Source organism: Mauremys reevesii, linkage group 1, assembly GCF_016161935.1.
Source record: "Mauremys reevesii isolate NIE-2019 linkage group 1, ASM1616193v1, whole genome shotgun sequence".
Taxonomy (NCBI): domain Eukaryota; kingdom Metazoa; phylum Chordata; order Testudines; family Geoemydidae; genus Mauremys; species Mauremys reevesii.
In genome coordinates this window covers 314,982,925-315,007,287 of record NC_052623.1, presented here as the reverse complement: position 1 = coordinate 315,007,287, position 24,363 = coordinate 314,982,925, and the positions used below count along the sequence as shown (strand labels likewise).

General features: G+C 43.4%; 1 protein-coding gene across 1 annotated transcript in view; it reads left to right on the top strand.

The window, feature by feature from the left end:
• Positions 1–24,363, top strand: part of CTTNBP2 (cortactin binding protein 2) — a 184,206-nt gene that overhangs the window by 43,209 nt on the left and 116,634 nt on the right.

Here is a 24,363-nt window from a genome sequence, read left to right as displayed (position 1 = left end):
TTTTTCCATCTGCTTTTCAAACAAACAAACCCACAGACATTAATTAAATATTCTGCATGGCAGCAGTGGTACAGGAGCCTGCAAACAGAGCTGAAAATGGGGGCATTTCAGTGGGTGTTTGTAAGTAAGAGTTTCGGGGAGGGTGTGAGTGGGTGTCTTTTCCTCTTCATAGGAGTTTAGGGGGGAGGGCTATGACAGAGAGGCCGTAGTGGTAGTGATCCAAGGAATGGAAGAAACAAGGAAGATGACTGGATGTGGAAGCTGTGGAATGTACATTGTCCTGGAGCAGGTACCTGAAAAGAGCTTCATTTGCATGAAGTGCCACCTGCTGGAAGAGAAGATCCAAGGTTTGGAGATGCAGGTAGAAATTGTGGTTGAGTTTCAAAGGGAACTCAAACAGATGATGAAGGGAAGGTGAGAGGAGACTGAAGGGAAAATTCAAGACTTTCAGTTGCAAGCTAGACTGGAGAACTGTGAGGGTAGATTGCTGGCAGGGAGAATGGCCAGTGGAAGCATGTGACTATGAGAACTAGGCAGAGGAAAAGATCAGCTAGTAATGGAGAAATAGAGCTCAGGAACAGGTTTGCTGAGTTGGAAAATAAAGAAAGGGTGCAGCGGGCAGTAACAGAAGATGAGAAGGCAAGGAATAAAGAGCAGCTATTCCAACAACGAGAGGAAGAGTCAGTGGAGGTAGCCAGAGTTTGGAGCCCCAGAAGGATAGAGGATGATACACAGAAGATTGCAAGGAAGAACAAAAAATTATCAGAGATTATGCCAGGCTAGGGAAGACACTTAAAGTAGTGGAGTTTCAAGTGATCTTCAGTGGATTCTGCCTGTACCTAGGAGGAAGAGAATGAAGGTGAAACAAGATTATGATGATCAAACAGATGCCTCAGGTAGTGGTGCTAAATGAGCACTTTGGGATGTTCAACCACTGGTAGTCATTCACAGACAGAGGACTCATGGGACAGACTCCACCTTAGTAGGGAGGGAGGGAAATAGACCTCGGATGGAGGTTGGCACAACTCATTTTAAAAAAAAAAGCTTTTAACTAGGCATTCAAGGGAGACTATTGGGAGATGCTCATGTAATCTCCATGCCTGGTTCTAATATTGAGTGGAGAAAAATTAAGAAAGAGGATACAGCAATAGAAAAAGCAATAGCAGAAGGTAAGAGAAAGCATAGTTGGCATTGGCACTAACAGCCAGGTAGGCGATACTGACAGTAGAATGACTGTCCCTAATCGGGTGAGGAATCTGGGGAAAGCCAAGCAGAAACAACTATGACATCTATACACCAATGCAAGGAGCCTGGGTAACAAAATGGAAGAATTAGAACTATTGGTGCAGGAAGTGAAACCAGATATTCTTCTTAGAGGTGTGTCCCTGTGGATACTCCACTTTAGCTGTCTTGGTGCCCCTGCACTTCTAATCGGAGATTTGTAGTAACAGTGCACCATTTGGCCACGCACACGTGGCAGCCATCTTGCCGAGCGGTTACCCTGTGTGCGCAGCCAACCGTCCCCCAGTTCCTTCTCTACCACCTTTGGCTTCTGTTGGAATGACAGCATTGTCCTTAACAACTCTAGATATTCCTCTTATTTCAGCCCTTTCTCAGTTATTACTCCTTTATTAATTTCTCCTTTCATTTTTCTTTACCATTTTTCTCCCTTTTTCCCCGCCTCAGGTGGGCAGTTGCCTAATGACTTAAAGAGGCATTAAAATGGGACTATTCCCATTCTTTATTCAACACAGCCTCTCAGACAGGCAGGGCTCTCCAGGTTTCAAGTGCTGTCTGACCTGCAGACTTTCGATACCAGTCACAGACGGCCACACACAATGTGTCTGGGGGGACACACATATTATCCAAAAGGCTAGGGATCTCCAACTAAAACTTTTGATGTTGGAGAAATCCCTCAGACCTGCCTCCGATCCCAAGTCCAGGACACCACCTGACCAACACTCACCTGCAGTTGCCTCAGATATGGGATCCTCTTCAAAAACAGCTAATAAGGACCCTGTTCCTAAAAAAGCCACAAAAAACCAGTTTCACTCTTCACCACAGCAAGATTCGCCTGAGAAAAAGCGATCTCCAACTGCAAAGTCTGCCTCGGTACTGACTGCACCAGGATTGTCTGCATCCCGAGGAGCAAAAGACCTGATGCGGTCTAGTTCTCATGGAGGCACACATAACAAAACCAAGCCTCCTAGCTCGGCACCAAGGGGACCTAAGAAAAGTCAGGCACTGAGCAGTGCTATGGCGCCACCGATACAATACAGCAAGTGTGCGGCACCGTCAACGCTCACTCTGATTCCCAGCCAGAGCTTGCCTCCACCGTCGGTACTGAGCCTCTTGGTCCTGCAACAGTTCATCAGCCAGGCGGACCTCCTCATTACTTCTACTCTGGGAACTCCGCTTTTCAGCACCAACAGCACCCCAGCCAGATCAGGGGCAAGCTTTACCACTACTCTTGCTGGCTCAGCCCCTCCTCTCTCCAGAAATGAAGCAGAGGAAGTGGAGGTAGGAGTGTGCACCCCTTGCCATTCCTCACCCTAACCTGAACCCTTGCAGCTGCAGGGCACAGCTTGGCTACCCCCACAATGGGTGCCCCCTCCCATGGCCCTCCCACCAAATTGGGCATTATACAGGGCCCAGAACGTCAAGCCCTCCAAACCACCCAGACCCAGGACACCATGATCATCAGCATCTGCCCTGACTTCCCCAGAAAGGAGGAAGCCAAAGAACCTGAGGATAGGCCAGAGGGTGACATCCTCCCACCTACCCACATTTTCTCTTCGTCTTTTGACGAAACAGTAATGCCATCTCCCCCCACATCGTGAGATGACTTCAAATCCTTTCAGGATCTGTTTAAATGAGTAGCTGACTCCCTCGATATATCACTGGCAGAGCTATCAGAGACACAGCATAAGCTGACTGATAAACTTCAAGCCTCTCCATCAGCCAAGATGGCACTACCCAGTAATGCAGCCATTAGTGAGCCTGCAAAAACTGTCTGGCAGATGCCAGCCACAGCTCCACCTTTTTGTAAAAGAGCTGACAAGAAGTACTGTGTACCGGCTAAGGGAGCTGAGTTCTTGTTCATCTACCCTACCGCAAACTCATTGGTGGTAGAGGCAGTTAATCAAAGGGGGAAGCAACATCAGGTCAAACCACCCTGTATGATAAAGACTGGAAATGGCTAGACCTCTTTTGGCAGAAAAGCCTATTCATTGGCTACCCTCCAGTTTTACATAGCCAACTATTCCACCTTACTAGCTGAGGACACACACAACATTTTTTTGCAGATGTTAACTTTATTGAACACCTTCCAGCAGACAAAAAAGAACAATATAAAGCCAGTATAACAGAGAGTTTCCTTATCGCCAGAACGGCCCTGCAGGCTTCTCAAGATTCTGCTGACACGGCGGCCCGATCAGTCGCCACATCCGTCATTATGCAGAGAGATTCCTGGCTACCTCTCTGGCTTTCCCAGGGCAGTTCAGGCTACCGTAGAGGACTTACGTTTTGAAGCCCACAAATTGTTCGCAGAGAGCGTGGATGTATCATTACATACCTTGAAGGACTTCCGTGCAACCTTAAAGACACTGGGAATATATGTCCCTGCGAACAAAAAGAAACAGGGCAGATTCTGTAACCAACGATTCCGGTCTGCCCGGTACACCCAGCCTCAAAGACATTATGACCAGTGACGCAAGCAGCACCAGAAGAGATGCCGACAAACACAAGAGCAGTTGTCTACATCTCAACCATCCACTTCCAGGCAAACATTTTGAAGTGTTGATTGAGGACACGGGAGCCTCACATTCTCCAATTCCAGAGTCACTTTTAATTTCCAGCCCATTTGGGGACCACCTTACACCTTTCTACCCACTCTGGAGATCCATCATCTCAGACAGATGGGCTCTGGAATTATACATAAGGGCTATTCCATCCACTTTTTTCTATTCCACCTATCCACTCCTTGTCCCCATCCCTCTTCAGGGACCCATCTCACGAGCATCTGTTACAGCAGGAAATAAATAATCTCCTGCAGTTAGGAGCGGTAGAACCCGTACCAGCTCAGCACAGGGGCCCAGGGTTTTATTCACATTATATCCTCACTCAGAAGAAAACAGGCAGATGGAGGCCAATTCTGGACTTGCGCAAACTAAACAAGTTTGTGAGAACACTGCGCTTCAAGATGGTAACCATAATTCCAGCATTGGAGAAAGGAGATTGGCTCTCAGCTCTCGACCTACAGGATGCTTACTTTCACATCACCATCCACCCAGCGCACAGAAGGTTCCTCCGATTCGCTCTTGGGAACCTGCATTACCACTACAGGGTGCTCCCCTTTGACCTATCCATGGCCCCAAGAGTATTTTCCAAAGTTCTCGCTGTTGCAGCAGCACATCTTCGCAGGCAGGATGTGATAATCTTTTCTTACCTAGACGACTGTCTGTTAAAAGCACCAGTATACAAGGAGGCAGTCGACGCCACTCTCACCCCTATAACCTTGCAAGTTGACCTGTAAATTCAGATACAGTTTGCCACTAATTATGTGGCAACTCTTAAAAGACATTAGTTTCAAAGCTCTAAAAACCCTTAATCATAAAAATACTTACTAATAGAGTAGATGTGAAGTAATTTTAGATGTATAAACTTGAATGTTGTTATTATGATGCTGTAATAAGACTTCAAATCACATAGGGTCAAATTGTGAAACCTTCCTCCTTCCACTGTTGACACACACACACACACACACACACACACACACACACACACACACACACACACACACACACACACACACACACACACACACACACACACACACACACGTAAGCAGTTACTCACTTGAGTGGTCCATAACAGCTCATAAAAAGCACCAGCCTGCAAGAAGCTCAGCACCGACTCTTAGTGAAGTCAGGGGGACTGCTCACATGATAAGATTTCAGCACATGCTTTAGTGCCTTGCTGGACAGGATCAAGGCTAAAGTGCTTGGCTCCTTGCAGGATTGATCACCATTTACATACTTCAGTTTGTACCTCATTTAATAGAAGCAGATAAGATATGTTCCTTTGTGGGAGCAGCCTTACCTCCCTACTGGAAGTCATGATAGTCCACATGATTAATCCCTCTGGAGCATGTTTTTGAACATCTATTAAATATTTTAAAAGTAGTAGGTTAAGCAAAACATTTATTACACACAGTGCCTTATGTGCTAAGTGCTACATATATGAAGAGACTGTCCCTGCCTTGAAGCACTTACAATCTAAAAAGACAATATGATGACAGATGATGTAGTGCGATACAGCATCAGATCAAATTAGGGTGATGAATGGCACTTGTCTGTCAGTTACCACATTTTGTTGCTAATCTTATACTTGTCACTCAATATTTTAAAATATTTAACCATATTTGGTGTCTTAACCCTTGTCTTCTCTTTATTTATTTTGTTTAATTCTTACTTAGTTTTAAAGTTATATTTGTTTACTTATCAATACCGCTGTAAGTAACTGTAGCCCTTTTTATTTGCTTTAAATCCAACATAGATTTAACAATTTGATAAAGACACTTAATGACTAGCCCATTTCTGACAGCACCAGTTACCGTTGTTGTTCCAACTTTATATCTAAGTAAATATTAGAGGGTAAAAGATTACACTGCCTTGCAATATCTGATGGAGTTGGAAAATTACTGTGGTACAGATTAATATATATAATTTGGTCTCTAATTGGTATAAAAATGTTGTCTTGTGAGGCTTAACATTTCATGGGTTGTATGAATTTAATGAAGATGAAATCCTATCCCTACTCCCAACGGACAGTGATGATCTCAGGGTCAACCTGAGACTGTTATAGTGTGACTGAAGATTGGTCTTGGATTTTATTTTTTTAAACAAACAGCAAGAATCTCAACAGCTACAGCAGAGGCAAGAGGGAGAGCAAGTGAATTGATCCCTTTCTGCCAGAGGATAGCAGATGGATCTGAAGCAGTGCCGGCTACAATGAAAAAATCTGCCTGCTGTCTTTATTTCAGATGTGTCTTTAGGTAACTGCAGACTCTTATATTTACTATATGTTCCCTGAAATTTAAAATTATTGGAACTGGTGTGCTGAAACAGAACTTGTGGTTCCAGTTCTACCATGTCTCTTGTCCCAAGGTTGGAGTGAGATTCTTAACCCAGAACCAGTCCCAGGCTGTCAGCTTGGCTTCTGGAACGCTGGGTACACTAGTATTCTGTGTTCTGTGAGGTCCAAAAAAAGCCTGTTGGAAAAGCTGGGAGACTTTGACCAGACAAAACTATTTAGTGAATTATAAGAGATTCTGCAGCAGAACAGTTGCAAAGGGTGAAGACCAGACCCTGTATAGAAAGTCACTTTTATTTTGGGCTGTCCTACTACGCTTGTAGCTGTCAACTGTGTAATCATGTTCAAGTCTGAGGTTCCTCTTATCTGTCATTCTAGCTTTCTATACTCCACTACACAGATTGGCAGTCTTTGCTCACTGTACCAGCTTTCTGAAAGGCATATTTGTCTCAAGATCCATTGACAATGGTCCCAAAGAAGCATATTTACTATAGTAAGAAACAACTTGTATAGTTCTAAAGGCTTAATCAACCCATGCATTATTTTCATTTTACATTTAAATTACCTCATCTTCTAGTTTAAACTTCCTCCTACAGTTCCAGTAGGGTTTTTTTGAAGTTACAGTATTTTAATTTAACCCTTTTATATTTCTTCCAGTTTCAGTTTTAAATAATTCTCTTAAAATATATGTAAGTGATTTAGAATTATATCTTGAATAAGCTTTGAACACAAAACCATTCTTAAAAGTTCTCTGACATCTCTCTAAATAGTGTCTACCCTTTAACGTCTGTTGTTTATCTTAGTAAACATTACTATTTAGCCCGGAAACAAATATTTTGATTATAACAACAAAATATTTTTGAGACAAGATTAAACTCACTAACATCTGTATTACAAATAGAGTTCATATCAGTAAATTCAGGTACCTAATGTCACAGTGCTATAGAAATTTATAGTAGTATTACTATGATGGACCTAAGCTGCCAAGGGCAAATCAGATGCTATCATATTATAAAGATGTATTTCATCAGCAGTCATCGCCACTTAAGTCTTTAGTTATAACTTTACCACCTTGTATATACCAAGCTAACGCATCAGCATCTCCATTATTAGATTTTGAAAATGTCCACCTACATCTGTATTTAAAACCAAACAGAAACCTATTTAGGACACAGGTATTCCACCCAAAGGAGTTTCTTTCAAATGTGGTCGTTTCATAGTGTTTGTATTCCCATTCATGTGCTCTTTACTCGGGCAAAACTTCCATTGACAATTGCGAGTATTGCCTGAATAAAAACTTCAGGTTGGTACTTGGTGTGTGGTGTTGCATCTTTTTTTATCTTTTATCTATCAATTATCCTGATGATACTTTTACCAGGTAGTGTTTAGAAATTTGAGAATATGAAATATTTCTAATTTATTTTAAAACATATTATTATACAGATATTGGTATGGCTAACGTTGCTCATTAATACCAATGAGTGACGTTCATTTTTTAGCTCTCTAAAAGAGTCATTTTTAAAAGAAAAAAATAAACAAAATATAAAAATATTCCCAAAGGGAAGGCAACTTCAACTAACAGATAGTATGACTTTAGTTAGTAAATTGACAAAGCTACTTAATGTAATTTACAAGTTCTAATGTAAAGTCTAACAGAATGACTGACCTTGAACAAATCAGATGATTAATCATGGTAAAAGTTCATTATTATTATTATTTATTATTTTTTTGCTTGAGGACCCAGGTGTGAGTAACTCTACAGTTACTGCATTTACTCTCAATATGTGTGCATTAGCGTCTCTTTAGATTGGATTAATAGCACCTGCAGATGTTTGAAATGCTTTTACAGTATTAGATAGAATGAGGTCTGCAAACATATTTTTCTTTCCACCATCCCTGTACTCCCTTCTAAAACTTTGCTGTGGGCTGGTTTTGTTTATAGTTAAGGCTACGTTTTGGTCATGGGCATTTTTAGTAAAAGTCATGGACAGTAAACAAAAATTCATGGCCCATGACCTGTCCAGGACTTTTACTATATACCCCTGACTAAAACCTGGGGGAGGGGGGGAAGCCTGGGACCCCCGCTGGTGATGGAGGGGGCCTAGGTGGCAGCGCATGGCCCGGGACCCCTGCTGTATTATAAGGGGGTGCAGGTGGCGTGCAGCCTGGGACCCCCACTGGTGCTGGGAGGGGAGGGGTTTGGCAAGGCTGGCAGGCTCCATACCTGGCTCTGTGCCTCTCCCCTCCCCACCAGCAGCAGAGTTTGGGTGTGGGAGCGGGTAGGAGGCTAGGGCATGGGACAAGGTGAGGCGGGCTCTCGGCGGCACTTACCTATTGGGCTTCCCAGAAGCAGCGACATCCCCCTTGTTCAGCTCCTAGGCAGAGGCATGGCCAGGCAACTCTGCGTGCTGCCTCCACCCAGAGCGCTGGTTTCGCAGCTCCCATTGGCTGTGGCCAAAGGGAGCTTCAGGGGCGGTGCCTGCAGACAGAGGCAGCACATAGAGCTGCCTGGCCCCCCTGCCTAGGAACTGAGCGAGGTGGATGTCGCCGCTTCTGGGGAGCCCCCCATGCAAGCACTGCCAAGAGCCCATCGAGAGTCCCGTGCCCCAATCCTCTGCCTCTTCCAACCCAAACTTTGCTACTGCTGGGGGGAGTATGCGGTGGTCAGAGATTGCCCCAGCAGTGGCCAGTGTGACTGGCACAAGGGCTGCCTGAGCAGAAGTAATGGCAAGTCACAGAATTCGTGACCTCTATGACAAACTTGCAGCTTTATTTATTGTTTAGATCTTGTCTACTATCAGTAACATGTAGAAAGTAGACTTTTACTATTTCCTCTCCCACCCACTCTCTTAGGGTATGTCTACACTACAAGAGTAGTTCGATTTAACTTAGGTCGAATTTGTGGATTCAACCTTATGAATTCGAATTTGTGTATCCACACTAAGGACACTAATTCGACTTTGTGAGTCCACACTAATGGGGCAAGCGTCGACATTGGAAGCGGTGCGTTCTGGGCAGCTATCCCACAGTTCCCGCAGTCCCCACTTCCTGTTGGAATGCTGGGTAGAGCCCCCAATGCCTGCTGGGGGAAAAATGTGTCGAGGGTGGTTTTGGGTAACTGTCGTCATTCAACCGTCACTCCCGCCCTCTCTCCCTGAAAGCGTCGGCGGGAAATCTGTTACCGCACTTTTCTGGTCAGTGACAGCGCGGACGCCACAGCACTGCGAGCATGGAGCCCGCTGCGATCATCGCTGCACTTATGGCCGTTGTCAACTCCTCGCACCTTATCGTCCACCTCTTCCACAGTCAGCTGCTGAGAAATTGGGCGAGGAGGCTCCGGCAGCGCGGTGAGGACATGAAGTGTCAGAGTTGCACAGACCTCTCACAAAGCACGGGATCCCACACCGCGGAGATCATGGTGGCAATGGGTCACGTTCATGCTCTGGAACGGCGATTCTGGGCCCGGGAAACAAGCACGGACTGGTGGGACCGCATAGTGCTGCAGGTCTGGGATGAATCACAGTGGCTGCGAAACTTCAGGATGCGTAAGGGCACTTTCCTTGAACTGTGTGACTTGCTGGCCCCTGCCCTGAAGCGCCAGGACACCCGGATGCGAGCAGCCCTGACTGTGCAGAAGCGAGTGGCCATAGCCCTCTGGAAACTTGCCACGCCAGACAGCTACCGGTCAGTAGCGAACCACTTTGGCGTGGGCAAATCTACCGTGGGGGTTGCTGTGATGCAAGTAGCCCATACAATCGTTGAGCTACTGCTCTCAAAGATAGTGACCCTGGGAAACGTCCAGGTCCTCATAGATGGCTTCGCCGCGATGGGATTCCCAAACTGCGGTGGGGCTATAGATGGCACTCACATCCCTATCCTGGGACCGGCCCACCAGGCCAGCCAGTATATTAACCGAAAGGGCTACTTTTCTATGGTGCTGCAAGCACTGGTGGACCATAGGGGACGTTTTACCAACATCTACGTCGGGTGGCCGGGCAAGGTTCATGACGCGCGTGTTTTCAGGAACTCTGGTCTGTTTAGACGCCTGCAGGAAGGTAGTTTCTTCCCGGACCACAAAATAAGTGTTGGGGATGTGGAGATGCCTACAGTGATCCTCGGGGACCCAGCCTACCCGCTAATGCCCTGGCTCATGAAGCCCTATACAGGCGCCCTGGACAGTGACAAGGAGCTCTTCAACTACCGGCTGAGCAAGTGCAGAATGGTGGTGGAGTGTGCTTTCGGACGTCTCAAGGGGAGATGGAGGAGCTTACTGACTCGCTTGGATCTCAGCGAAACCAATATCCCCATTGTTATTGCAGCTTGCTGTGTGCTCCACAATCTCTGTGAGAGCAAGGGGGAGACCTTTATGGCGGGATGGGAGGTTGAAGCAAATCGCCTGGCTGCTGATTACGCTCAGCCAGACACCCGATTAGAAGAGCCCAGCGGGAAGCACTGTGCATCCGGGAGGCTTTGAAAGCTAGGTTCCTCAGAGAGCAGGGTAACCTATGACTGTCCAGTCTCTTTACAGAGAAGCTGAACCTGCCCCTGTTTCAGTTACTATTGACTTTTTTCAGCGGTTACATACCCCGTTCACCAGGTTTCCCCCCTTCCAACAGACGTTTAAAAATAAAGTTATTGGAACATTTTTAATTAACAAAGTTTTCTTTACTAACGAATTCGCGTTAAAGGGTTCAAACAGGACGCAGACTGTGGTGGGTACGGTGTGCAGTGATGTACAGACCGCTTCTACACTCGAGGACTGACAGGCTCCTGCTCCTACAGCGGTCTCTGGGGGGAGGACGGTTACAGGAGGGTGTGCAGGAAGGGGTGGGTTTGCAGGAAGGGGTGAGGGGTGTGTGGGAAGGGTGAGTAGGTGTAGGGGGATGATGGCTCTGGCTGGGGCTCAGGGCATCGGAGAGGTTCATGGCTAGGGTGGAAGGGCATGGTAAGGGCAGCCTGCCTTGCCATTTGTGGATGCCAGGCGCTCGGACCCTGGGGCAGCATACACCTCCCAGACTGACCTGGGGCAGCAGACACCTCCCAGAGTGACCCGGGTGCCTAGTGACTGCACTCTGTGTGTGACCTGCTGTTGATCCTGCCCCCATGTCTGTACCCTGGTAATGGTGGCTGTCCTATGCAATTAACAAACCCATATCTCCCCTTCACACAAAGTCTTCTGCAAAGAAACATGACGGAAACAGTAATGAACAGCAAACTATTTTTAATACTCAACTACACAGTTGGGGGATGAAACTGGGATTTGGGATCGGGTGAGCCAGGAAGGGAAGCAATTCTCATACTTTAGGGAATGAGAGCTGTTTGGTACATGAGCGCTCTGCTGGGGTGGAGTGACAGTTTTCACGGCCCCTAGCGCCCCTCCTTGTGATTTTGGGTGAGGGGGGGACAGGACTTTGTGGCGGGGAAGTGCGGTTGCAGATACAGTTCAGGGGGGCTCTCTGCTCCTGCCTGTGGTCCTGCAGAACATCCACAAGGCACCAGAGCGTGTCCGTTTGCTCCCTCATTAGTCCAAGCAGCGTTTGAGTCGCCTGCTGGTCTTCCTGCCGCCACCTGTCCTCCCGTTCGCTGTGTGAGCGCTGCTGCTGAGAGAGGGTCTCCCTCCACTGGCTCTGCTGGGCCACCTCGACTCTGGAGCAGGCCATCAGTTCAGCGAACATCTCGTCCCGAGTCTTTTTCTTTCGCTGCCTAATGTGCGCCAGCCTCTCTGAGGGGGATGCCGGGGCAGTTCGGGAAAGAGCCGCAGCTGTGTGATGGGAAAAAGGAAGTGATTTCCTTGCAAAGATACATGTTTGCGAACACTGAACACAGTCTACTCAGTTTCTGTGAACAAGACCATACAGCGCACCTATCTCATGTGCTCTCAGGACAAGTTCGAATTTTCGGCATTCGCTTTCATTGCCTGGGGTCTTGCACTGGAGATCGAACAAGCGGGGCAGGACAGCAGAATCCGTGTAGCAGCCAGTAATTCCCCTAATTAGATGCAGCAGTCGCCGAGCGAGATCACCCTGAGGCGGGTCAGTAGGAGAGACAGAGAGCGCATGCTGCGTGAATCCCTGCACAGACCAGGGCCCTATGCTGCCATGTTGGTCGAGGCAATGCTCCCACTGTACCTCAGGATGGCCTGGCGCGGAAGAGTGTGCTTCCACGGAGCACCCAATAAGGCACCTCTCCCCAGGAACCTCCTGCGGAGGCTTTTCGAGTACCTCTACGAGAGCTTCGTGGAACTGTCCCAAGAGGATTTCTGTTCGATCCCTATATGTATTGACCTTCTTTTCATATAGTCTTTATTCCTGTTTTTTAAAAAATAAATGTTTACATGTTTATAGCACTTACCAACTGATCCTTCCCCTGATTCAGAGTCCGGGTTAACGGCCGGGGAGGGTTGGTAGGGGATCTCTGTGAGGCTGATGAAGAGATTCTGGCTGTCGGGGAAAGCAGTATTGTAAGCGCTGTCGCCTGCCTCGTCCTCCACAAACCCTTCCTCATCTTCCCCATCGGCGAACATCACCGAGAAACTGCCCGTCGACACTATCCCATCCTCAGAGTCCACGGTCACTGGTGGGGCAGTGGTGGCAGACCCACCGAGAATGGCATGCAGTGCCTCGTAGAAGCGGCATGTCTGGGGCTGGGCTCGGGCGTCCGTTTGCCGCTTTGATTTTTTGGTAGCCTTGTCTCAGGTCCTTGATTTTCACGCGGCACTGCGTTGCATCCCGGCTGTATCCTCTGAGTGCCATGGCTTTGGAGACCTTCTCGTAGGTCTTTGCATTCCGTTTTTGGGCGCAGCTCCAGCTGAACTCATCGCCCCACACAGCGATCAGATCCAAGACTTCCCGGTCAGTCCATGCTGGGGCCCTCTTTCTACTCTGAGATTGCATGGACTCCTCTGCTGGAGAGCTCTGCATCGCTGCCAGTGCTGCTGAGCTCGCCCCGATGTCCAACCAGGAATTGAGATTCAAACTGGCCAGACAGGAAAAGGAATTCAAATTTTCCCGGGGCTTTTCCTGTATGGCTGATCAGAACATCTGAGCTCGGACTGCTGTCCAGAGCGTCAACACAGTGGTGCACTGTGGGATAGCTCCCGGAGCTACTAAGTTCGATTTGCATCCACACCTAGCCTAATTCGACATAGCCATGTCGAATTTAGCGCTTCTCCTCGTTGGGGTGGAGTACAGTCGAACTAAAGAGCCCTCTAGGTCGAACTAATTAGCATCCTGGTGTGGACGGTTGCACGGTTAAATCGAATTAACGCTGCTAAATTCGACATAAACTCCTAGTGTAGACCAGGCCTTATAGTTCTTTGAAGGGGTCAACAAACATTTGGACAAGGGGGATCCAGTGGTCATAGTGTACTTAGATTTCCAGAAAGCCTTTGACAAGGTCCCTCACCAAAGGCTCTTACGTAAATTAAGTTGTCATGGGATAAGAGGGAAGATCCTTTTGTGGATTGAGAGGCGGTTAAAAGACAGGGAACAAAGGATAGAAATAAATGGTAAATTTTCAGAATGGAGAGGGGTAACTAGTGCTGTTCCCCAAGAGTCAGTCCTAGGACCAATCCTGTTCAATTTATTTATAAATGATCTGGAGAAAGATCAGAGTAAACAGTGAGGTGACAAAGTTTGCAGATGATACTAAACTGCTCAAGATAGTTAAGACCAAAGCAGACTGTGAAGAACTTCAAAAAGATCTCACAAAACTAAGTGATTTAGCAACAAAATGGCAAATGAAATTTAATGTGGATAAATGTAAAGTAATGCACATTGGAAGATATAACCCCAACTATACATACAATATGTTGGGGGCTAATTTCACTACAACTAATCAGGAAAGAGATCTTGTCGTCATCATGAATAATTCTCTGAAGACGTCCACGCAGTGTGCAGCAGCAGTCAAAAAAGGAAACAGGATGTTAGGAATCATTAAAAAAGGGATAGAGAATAAGATGGAGAATATCTTATTGCCCTTATATAAATCCCTGGTACGCCCACATCTTGAATACTGCATACAGATGTGGTCTCCTCATCTCAAAAAAGAGGTACTGGCATTAGAAAAGGTTCAGAGAAGGGCAAATAAAATGATTAGGGGTTTGGAATGGGTCCCATATGAGGAGAGATTAAAGAGGCTAGGACTTTTCAGCTTGGAAAAGAGGAGACTAAGGGGGGATATGATAGAGGTATATAAAATCATGAGTGATGTGGAGAAAGTGAGTAAGGAAAAGTTATTTACTTTTTCCCATAATATAAGAACTAGGGGCCACCAAATGAAATTAATGAGCAGCAGGTTTAAAACAAATAAAAGGAAGTTCTTCTTCACACAGTGCACAGTCAACCTGTGGAACTCCTTGCCTGAGAAGGTTGTGAAACAGGAGTATAACAGGGTTTAAAAGAGAACTGGATAAATTCATGGAAGTTAAGTCCATTAATGGCTATTAGCCAGGATGGGAAAGGAATGGTGTCCCTAGCCTCTGTTTGTCATAGGGTGGAGATGGATGGTGGGAGAGAGATCACTTAATCTTTACCTGTTAGGTTCACTCCTTCTGGGACACCTGGCATTGGTCACTGTTGGTAGATAGGATACTGGGCTGGATGGACCTTTGGTCTGACCTCTTATGTCCTTATGCACCCCCAACCTCCCATTGTGTGGTTAAAAGCTTTTTGGAACCACTCCACAATACAAGTCAATGAAGGTCTGTTGAAACAGTCTTAGTACAGGTTATTATTTGGAAAAGGAAATTTAATTAGAGGAACAAACTCTGACAAGGAAGGAAATTTCGTTAAGGGTGCTATAGCAGCCTTAATTCAGTTCCGTTGTTCTGTAACAATGCTGTTCTGTATAGTCGTGTATTTGATGTTTATTTATAGCATGGAAGACGGAATTTCTGAACTTCAAACTTGGCAGGTAAATGAAGGAGAAACTCCAATATTTTTTGTTTAAAATAAAATAATATTAAAAAAATAAAATGCACTTTTAATCTTAGTCCTATAGATTGTATATTCTGTTACTGATTAGGTGTATTTGTTTAAAATTTATTTAAACAAGATTGTCCTATCTCCATAACTAATTTCACCTGGGATTATTAACTGAAAACCTGTTAAACATTATATTTACTTTTTTGTATTTTAGTTAGTTTGGAGCATTTAAAATTCTATTTTGTCATAGCAAATATCTGTTCAGATTCACTGTCTGTTTCTTGTGTACCATCACATGGTTGGTTTTAGTTCTCAACAAAGCAGTGTAATGTTTAAATTACCCCAAACTTACTTATTTAACTTTAAAAAAATCATGAAACATTGCTATTCTTATTAGGTTATAAACCCCTATTTACAAAATACAGATTTTAAAAATGTCATCTAAATAGATGACAGTGTCACTGCTGTGAACAGTTGGGGGTCGGGGGAGGGGAATCTCTGCAGATCCCCCCCCCCCCCAAAACTTGTAGTAGTTTGTACATTTTGTATTCTTCAGGAAGTAAATATTATTCTCTTGATACAGAAGTATTACAGTCTAGCAAATATAGCTCAATTCTGCAATGAGGTTTTTGCAGGTGCAAGCTAAGTATGTATATTTTTTTCAACAATTTTTTGTAACAATTACTGTCCTCTTAACTACTAGGCAGATTGCTGAAGTAACGAATAAAAATGTCTGCAAGGAATAAAATATTAACACCATATTAGAAGAAAGTACTAGTGAGTATTTAATTGATTCAAACAAATTTCTGAGGCACAAACTTGAACAAAATGGTAATGTAAAATGTGGTTCATTTTTCCTATCACCTTCTGTAATCCCTTTATTTTTGAAAATGTTCTTTTGAATAGACGCTTTCTCCCTTCAACCCAGATTCTGCCTAATCCTTCAGTGAAGTCATAATTGTATGTTTGTGGCATTAGTCTGTTGCCATGGAAATGAGTGTGATATAACAAATTCAGTGCTACAGCTTCACTGCAGTGTCAAATAGGAAAAAGAAAGTTTAAACACTAGTCTTTGATCATTTTTTCCCCCCTGACACTTTTGGTAATTCTGGAAAATATTTTTATTTTATTCTAATTTATTCATGTTCTAGGTTCCTTTCCAAATGTTAAAAGTAAAACAACAAGCGAATGTCCTTAGTACAAAAAGACTTCTCCATTCTGTGTTGGGTTTGGCTGCCCTGCTATGCATCCAAAGCCTATATGCAACATATCAAGATCACAAATTGCCCAGTGAACAACAAAGAAACTTTTCATCCCTTCTGGCCTTAAAAATCTGTGAATCTTTTTATAGATGATAATGCTCCATAATCCGCTAACCAAAGTTCTTTAATTTAACCCTTAAAAAATTGGAGAAAATAAATGAGCCATGCACCATTCCCTGAAGGTCAGCCAATCTGTGTTTTGTTGGACCATTGATAGGATGCAAGTTCCATAAGTGCTAGGATCCAGGGGGTAATTGTCTGTCCAGTATTTGCTTGTGCAGGGTAAATTGCTTTTCCATTTGATTGTCAAGTAAATTTATTGCATAATTACCAAGTCTATTTGTGGATTATTATTTTTTTACAGTATCTCATTCTTCAATTCTGTAAATATAGATTGCCACAGCTTTGTCATAGTGTTACAATGTTCTTAATGCTGTAAACAAATGGAAAGTATTTACCCTAATTGTTTTGCACAGGAATAATATATTTTGTTTACAAGTTAAACTAGTTATGATAATTAAAAAATTACAATCCGTGAATTGTCGTCCTGTCTCAGAATCCTATTAAATCACTTAAATTATTTCAGAAAGAGTGTTTGCAGTTCTTTACCATTAACATTAATAACTCATCTATATTAATACACATAAAAACTCTTTTGTTATCTCTGAATAATGAAATACCTCAGCCAGTGCCCTTCCAAAATAATATACACCAACTTTAATAGTGGCTTCTATTACTCTGAAAGACTTGTTGGGTAGGATTCTTTCCCAGAAGTATTAAAAAAAAAAAAAAAGATGTTTAGTTCTTTCACTTCTCTTTGCTGTAATCTCTTTCAAAGATTGGGATTTGCTTCAAAACAGCATAGGAGTGTTGATTTACAAGTTAAATTTTGATTTACTGGATCCTCTGGAATTATTCAGATGGCAATTAAAGATGAATTGGAAAGCAGAGTCTGTGATTTGTCTATTGGTGTAGGTAAATGAAATAAGAGTGAAGCTGTACCATCTCTGCTGGCATCTCCAGCCTCTCAGCACAAACCTCTGTCTTTCATCTGTCTTTAAGAGATTGCATACAGCAGTACCCATCCCTCTGAAGACATCTGACCCCTCAGCATTCCCTGCAACTTTGTTATTCCTAGGATATATCTCCCAAGGGTACGTCTTCACTACCCGCTGGATCGGCGGGTAGCAATCGATTTCTCGGAGTTCGATATATCGCGTCTCATCTAGACGCGATATATCGAACCCCGAACGCGCTCCCGTCGACTCCGGAACTCCACCGGAGCAAGTGGTGGTAGCGGAGTCGACGGGGGAGCCGCGGACGTCGATCCCGTGCCGTGAGGACGGGTAAGTAATTCGAGCTAAGGTACTTCGACTTCAGCTACACTATTCACGTAGCTGAAGTTGTGTACCATAGATCGACCCCCCCGCCCCCCAGTGTAGACCAGGCCCAAGATTCTACCTCCTTCCTATGCTCTCACAGGATCTTTACTGGTACCCTTGTGTGACAAATAGGGCAACTTCTTGCAGTATCTTTGGGAGACCATATTATATTAAGTGTATGAATGGTTTATGTGTCATTGTGTGCCAGGGATTGTATGTGTAACCCAGGGACAACCTATGGCACGCATGCCAAAGGCGGCACACAAGCTGATTTTCAGTGGCACTCACACTGCCCGGGTCCTGGCCACCAGTCCAGGGGGCTCTGCATTTTAATTTACCGTAATTTTAAATGAAGCTTCTTAAATATTTTAAAAACCTTAGTTACTTTACCTACAACAATAGTTTGTTTATATATATTATAGACTTATAGAAAGAGACCTTCTAAAAACGTTAAAATGTATTACTGGCACGCAAAACCTTAAATTAGAGTGAATAAATGAAGACTCGGCACACCACTTCTGAAAGGTTGCTGACCCCTGGTGTAACCTTTTGGTTAAAGAGCTATCTCCCTATTAAGCATGTGGGTTACATATGCACTCCGAGGGGGTGGGGGGAGGAAGGATTACCCCAGCTCCTCCAGGAAGTGAAAACAGTAGGGTATGATTAAGACCAATTACTCAGGTTATAACACTTCTAGAGAGATATCACTTCCTGGGGAGGCTTGCACATTCTTGGTCAAACTGCATTCTCCAGAGATCAAGAGACAAAGAAGGGGCTTTTGGATAAATAGCCTGAGCTTAAATTGACTTGGAAGATTTGGTCAGGTTCCTGATCTAAAGGCTGATGTGGACTTATAACCACCAGGAAAACCCAGTTGTGGGGTTGGAAGGACTGACCTGTATCAGAGCCCTATGTTGGAGTTGGGGATGACCTCTGATAATCTTTTTAGAGAAGCTGGTAGGCCTACCACAGTCTGTTGGCCTCAAAGATTACTGTACACTGGCTTGCCTCCAGCGTACCCTAACAGGCCCTCCAGGTGCATGACCCTTCTTCTGGGAACATACAAATTACTGTATCAGATTAGACCAGTGATCCATCCTTGTCCTAATAGACAATTGTGGAACAAGTGGCCCATAAAGAAAGTTTCCTCCTCGTCCCATCAATTGGTGGCTGGTATATATATTTGAAGTATGAGTGTTTATAGTTCAATTTATTATTTTAAGTCCTATAAAATGTAACTGGTTATTCTATTTACATAAACGTGTAATCCTGTTTTAAAGCCAACTAAGCTCTCACTCTTAATGATATCTTATGGCAGTGTATTCCATAGGTTAGTACATTGTACGTTTTAAAAATTAAAAAAAAATATTATTTTATCGGTTTTAAATTTGTTTTCCTTTCAGTTTCATTGGCTATCCCCTTGTTCATGTATTCTGAAGGAGGGTAAATAAGAGCATTTGATTTAACTTCTGTAGACCATTCATCATTTTGCATAGCTATATGATATCCCTTCTTATTCTTTTTCTCTCTCAACTAAATAGCATCAAACTTTTCTATACCTCTTCCTATGGAAATCTTTTCATGTCTCTAACTACTTGCTTTGTCAATCTCTTGTCTCCTTCTCCTTCAATCTCTGTGTCTAGGTGTGAAAAGCTAGTGTGTGTGCAAAAGTACAGTTTGCTGTTTATATGTTCCCATCTCATCCTTAAATATGGCAGTGTTATAGCAAGGGCCCTCAGAAAACCATGTTTTCATGGAATGTGTGGAAAATGTGACATTAGCCTAACCCTCTGATTTTCCCAACAGAAGGGAGGAGGAAGCCGGTATCTGCACATGGAAGTCTCATGCTCAGTACGGCTCATAGCACGTGGTAGCGTCATGTCAGGGTAGCAGTTCTAAGCAGCAGCGGCACGGCCTCACATAAAACTGGCCACGAAGATCCCCCACCCCTTCCTCTCCCCAAATGCTTGTTTTACTTGGGTGACTGCAGACTTTTCCCTCCCTTTCTTCCTTTCTCCCACTCAGTGCCCATCTGCCCACCAAGCTGGCTCATATACTGCAGACTCGGGAGCCCTTTTGTACAAGGCAGTGCTGCCACCACTTGGAACATGAGGAGCTGTGGCCTCAGCAGGGAGATGGAAGTGCTTGCTGGCTGCCGAGCCCTCAGCCAGAGTGCTGATGATTTTTCCACTGAGCATGATACTGGTGCACACAGATGCTTGCTTTTGCCTACCTGCTGTTGGAAAAATCGCAGCAATTTGGGGGTCATTTGGTGGCCAATGTGCAATTCAACCTGCCCACTGAAGCAGTTGCTGCTCATGTTCCAAGTACTTCGCCTAAAACTGACCACCAAGTCCACAGCAGGTGAGCCAGCATAGCAGGTGGGCAGGCACGGAGTGGGAGAAACAGAGTGACGGAGGAAAAAGTAGGAAGCCACCATATTAAATTGCAGCAGTTTGGGAGGGAAATGGGGGCAGGAGAGCTTGGCGGCCAGTTTTATGCAAAGGAATGCAGCGGTGACCTTTTGCTGACTGTATTGCATGCATATCCTGTGGAAATTGATATTTTACCCATCACACTGCTGCACATTTTTAAAACATAATCTGCGATATTTTTTTTTGGGCCCTAGTCATAACCATATTTCCTATAGTGAAGGATGAGTTTTATAACTTCAGGTTTTAAATTTATGCAATGAATTTAACAGTAGTATAATTGTATAGCAATAATCACAAACTAAAATTTGATATTTACAAATGTTTTAAATTCATTGTATAAGAAATTGATAATTTTGTACTAGCACAGCCATCAAATAATGCAAATAATGCTGTAAGGAAGTAAGTATTCAAGTGACATTAGGACTGTACATTCTGCAAAAGATGAATGGCATAAAAGTCGACCTCTTGACATTGGCAACATTAGATTTTATGTATGACTTAAGGCTCACAGTATAGAGAGAACTAGAGATAGTAAAGCTTTTATGATTTGTGCTTCCACAAATCAGCTCAGTTGGCTGCTGCTGAAAACAGACAAAAGAAGGTATCACAGCTACTAACTTTTTAAGAAGCAGAGCCAATATATAATGCATCTATGGATGCTCTTTGTACTCCTCCTCACTAGCTTCTCCAACCTTTTTAAAGGTTGTGAATGGAGCAGTATTGTAAACACTGAACATATTAGTTTATTCAGGTAGCCCAGAACTCAGCATTTTGGCTAAATTACTGTTGTAGATCTGAGGAATGTTTTATGCTGATGTTATACTGTCAACTTCTCTTCCATAATGAGTCTATGTTGACAGTGTAGTTGTTGGAAGCTGATCATCTCAAACAAATACACCCTTTTTTTTTGGCAACTCAAGAATTGATTAGATACATTGTAATACATGGATGTTGGTGCAGTGGAGAATCTGTGTACAAGTATGATACTTTCAGTGGGAGAAGTATACATTCTATGTATGATCGGTCTGTCTGTTTACATGTTATATTTTAACATGAAAATGTTTTATCATACTAGTCAAATGCTAAATGCTTCTTAAACTGCTAAAAATTTCAACTGTGTAAAGCTTAATATAAACATGTGTAGTTATAAATAGTGACCTTTCAATGCATAGTGGTATTTGTGCTTTCTGTACAGTACATTGTATAGTGTGTAAGAGAGAGTATGCTCCAGAAGTGATTAAGGTTTCAGGATTTAGAAACACCAGGTGTCTCTGAGTCATAAAGCTGGACTTGTTCAGAAGCCAGCAAAAGTGATCCTTGTAATGAAAAAGAAAACACTTCTGCAGTAAAAGAGCTAATTAGCAATTTCTGGGGGTAATTGTTAAGGTAAAGTTACTGATTTAAGTCATCTTTCATTTTGATAATAAGAAAAAATGGCAATTATTAGCGTTTAAATATTGGCTGAAAAATGGAACAGTGGAGTCTCACTCACTATAGTCTATAAAATGACAAATTATATTTAATGTACTTTCTCCCTAACACACATTTAACTTTTTCTAAATGCAGGGAAACATAATTTTTTGGAAGTGGACACAAGAACAAATGGATATAAACTGGACACTAGGAAGTTTAGACTTGAAATTAGACGAAGGTTTCTAACCATTAGAGGAGTGAAGTTCTGGAACAGCCTTCCAAGGGGAGTAGTGGGGGCAAAAGCTACCACCGCTCGTTCGGGGTGGGTTTATTTTTTTTATCACTGGGAGAGCTCGTGTCTACACTGCCCACGTCACAGCGTAGACATACCCTTTGTGTCTATTTCTGTACATACCAGCTTTTTCAGGATAAGATGGGCTACAAAATCTTTCAACATCTTTTCTTTAGATGGGGATGGGCTCCCACCTTTGCCTGTTATCATGCCGTTTTTCACACATCCACATGTCCAATCCTGTGAAACCTCACTTCACAAATTCAATGGGAAAAGTTGCTGATAAAGGTCATTAGAGGTAGTCCACCCAAATTTCTGGTTTTGTTTGAGAGTCATGTGTGAATGGCTGCTGTTACTGCATTGTATTCAGGCCTACGGTGACCAGATGTCCTGATTTTATAGGAACAGCCCCGATATTTCGAGCTTTTTCTTATATAGGCTCCTATTCCCCACCCCACCCCACCCCTGTCCCGATTTTTCACACTTGCTGTCTGGTCATCCTCAGCTATGACTTAGCTAGCTTGAAATTGGAGGGACTATATCGGGTCTCATTCAGCCCAAGACAAGTCTGCCACTACAGCTTGCCTCAGGATTATTCACTTGCAGACATAGGCATATCTCAGGGTCTAGACTAAACACTATTGCTTGTGTTCAGTTTCTAGGGAGTATTTCTGCCTTATCCCTCAATTCTGTGATTATGCTTCCAGGGCGAGATCAAATTTTACTATCCTCTGAAGTTTTTTTCTTTGAGCAGACTAAATTTTTGAGTAATTTTATGGAGGGTTTTAAAATCTGTCCAACAGGCCATTGAGTGGTTAGACTTGATGTGTGATGGGAGGTATTCTTCCCTCTTGCATTTTTTTGAAAACAGAACTTGTACCTTTTGGTGGCCTTTTCCCCATAGTTCTTGCCTCTTTAGACAAGGGATAGTTTCTGGCTTGTAATTCTGCTTCTTTAAAAATATCATATTGATAGATTTTCACTTATTCATCTTCTTCCCCTTGGAGTTTGGAGGGTCTTTCTTTCTTTCTTTCTTTCTTTCTTCTAGTTTATTATTTGTGTTTTAGAGGCATGGTTTTCCAGTCGAGGTTTGTGGGTGATTGTATTAGTTTGTTTGTTTTGCTTTCTGCAAAATCTGAACATGATTGGAATGTCAAAGAGACAACAGTTGGATGTCTGGGAGGCAGATAACCCCCATTTGGGTAGGTTGCTTAGCTCCTCTCACCATTAGTGCTGCTCGTATTTATAAAAAACCCCAACCAACCAACCAAACAAAGCTTCACAACACCACACATGCACACCAAACAACCAACACCACCACTGTTTGTCTCCCAGTAGGATTCAAGACTGAGAATTTTGCAGATGGTATTTTCAGAGCAGAGAATTGCAAGTCAGTATTAACTGTGGTCCTATTTGCATAATATGTGACTATACTAAAAATACCTCTCCTGATATTGGCCTGAATTTTTGATTTGCATGTTGTGCGTTTAACTGCTTGGGCTCATGAGTAAATAATTACTTTTTGTTCTAACCAGCTTGAGGCAATGGGAGTGTGAATTTTTTTATATAGCTTTCTGCAATTTTCTGTTCCATCAATAAAATACCCTACTGCATTCTATGAATATGATCACACATTTAAATAATAAAAGTGAGTGATTTTTCTGATCATGTGATACTTGTATGTTATGTCCTAATACCAGATTTTGTGAAGAGTGAGAATTTGAGAAATTTAAATGTTGTGGATGGATACTCTTCAATTTTTCTGATTTTTGGTTTAACCGATTATAGTATATGTCCTCTTAAGTGACAGTCTGTCAAGCACATTGTTTTAAAAACTGAACATTTTGGTGCTTACATCAATTACCTGAAACAGCAGTTTTCATGGCTTTTTAGAGTATGTCTACACAGTGAAGAAAAAGCCACGGCTGGCCAGTGCCAGCTGGCTCAGGCTCGTGGGGCTCAGGCTGTGGGACTGTTTCATTGCTGTGTGGACTTCTGGGCTCGGGCTAGAGCCAGAGCTCTGGGACCCTCCAACCTGAACCTGGAAGTCTACACAGCAGTGGAACAGCCCCACAGCCTGAGCCCCACAAGCTGGAGTGGACTGGTGTGGGCCAGCTGCAGGTTTTTCTTTACTATGTAGACATACCCTGAGTGTCATTCTTTTTCGTAAACTGAAATTTAAAAAATCATTCTACAATACCAAAATAAAGGTTTTTTTTCCTTTTCCCTTCTTTTCTTCTCTGCATGTCAGCAACTTTACAGGTCCTTCCTTCTATGGTTTTCCTGAAACCATTCCAGAGAAATTAAATTTCTGTAGTCAAATGGAGAAGATGACTTTGCTTGCTTACATGATACACTATTTGGATAAAATAAAAAATAAAATGAAATCTCTGTGTGTAATATATCTGACTACTTCTATTTAGATATCAATTATGAATAAATGTGCTCATACAGAATATTTTTTGCAACTGTAAATATTTATTGTCCTTCTCCTTTAGGTTTACAGCTGTTGTCTGTATGGATGTACTCTGAAAAATCCATTAATTACTGTTTTTGTTCATC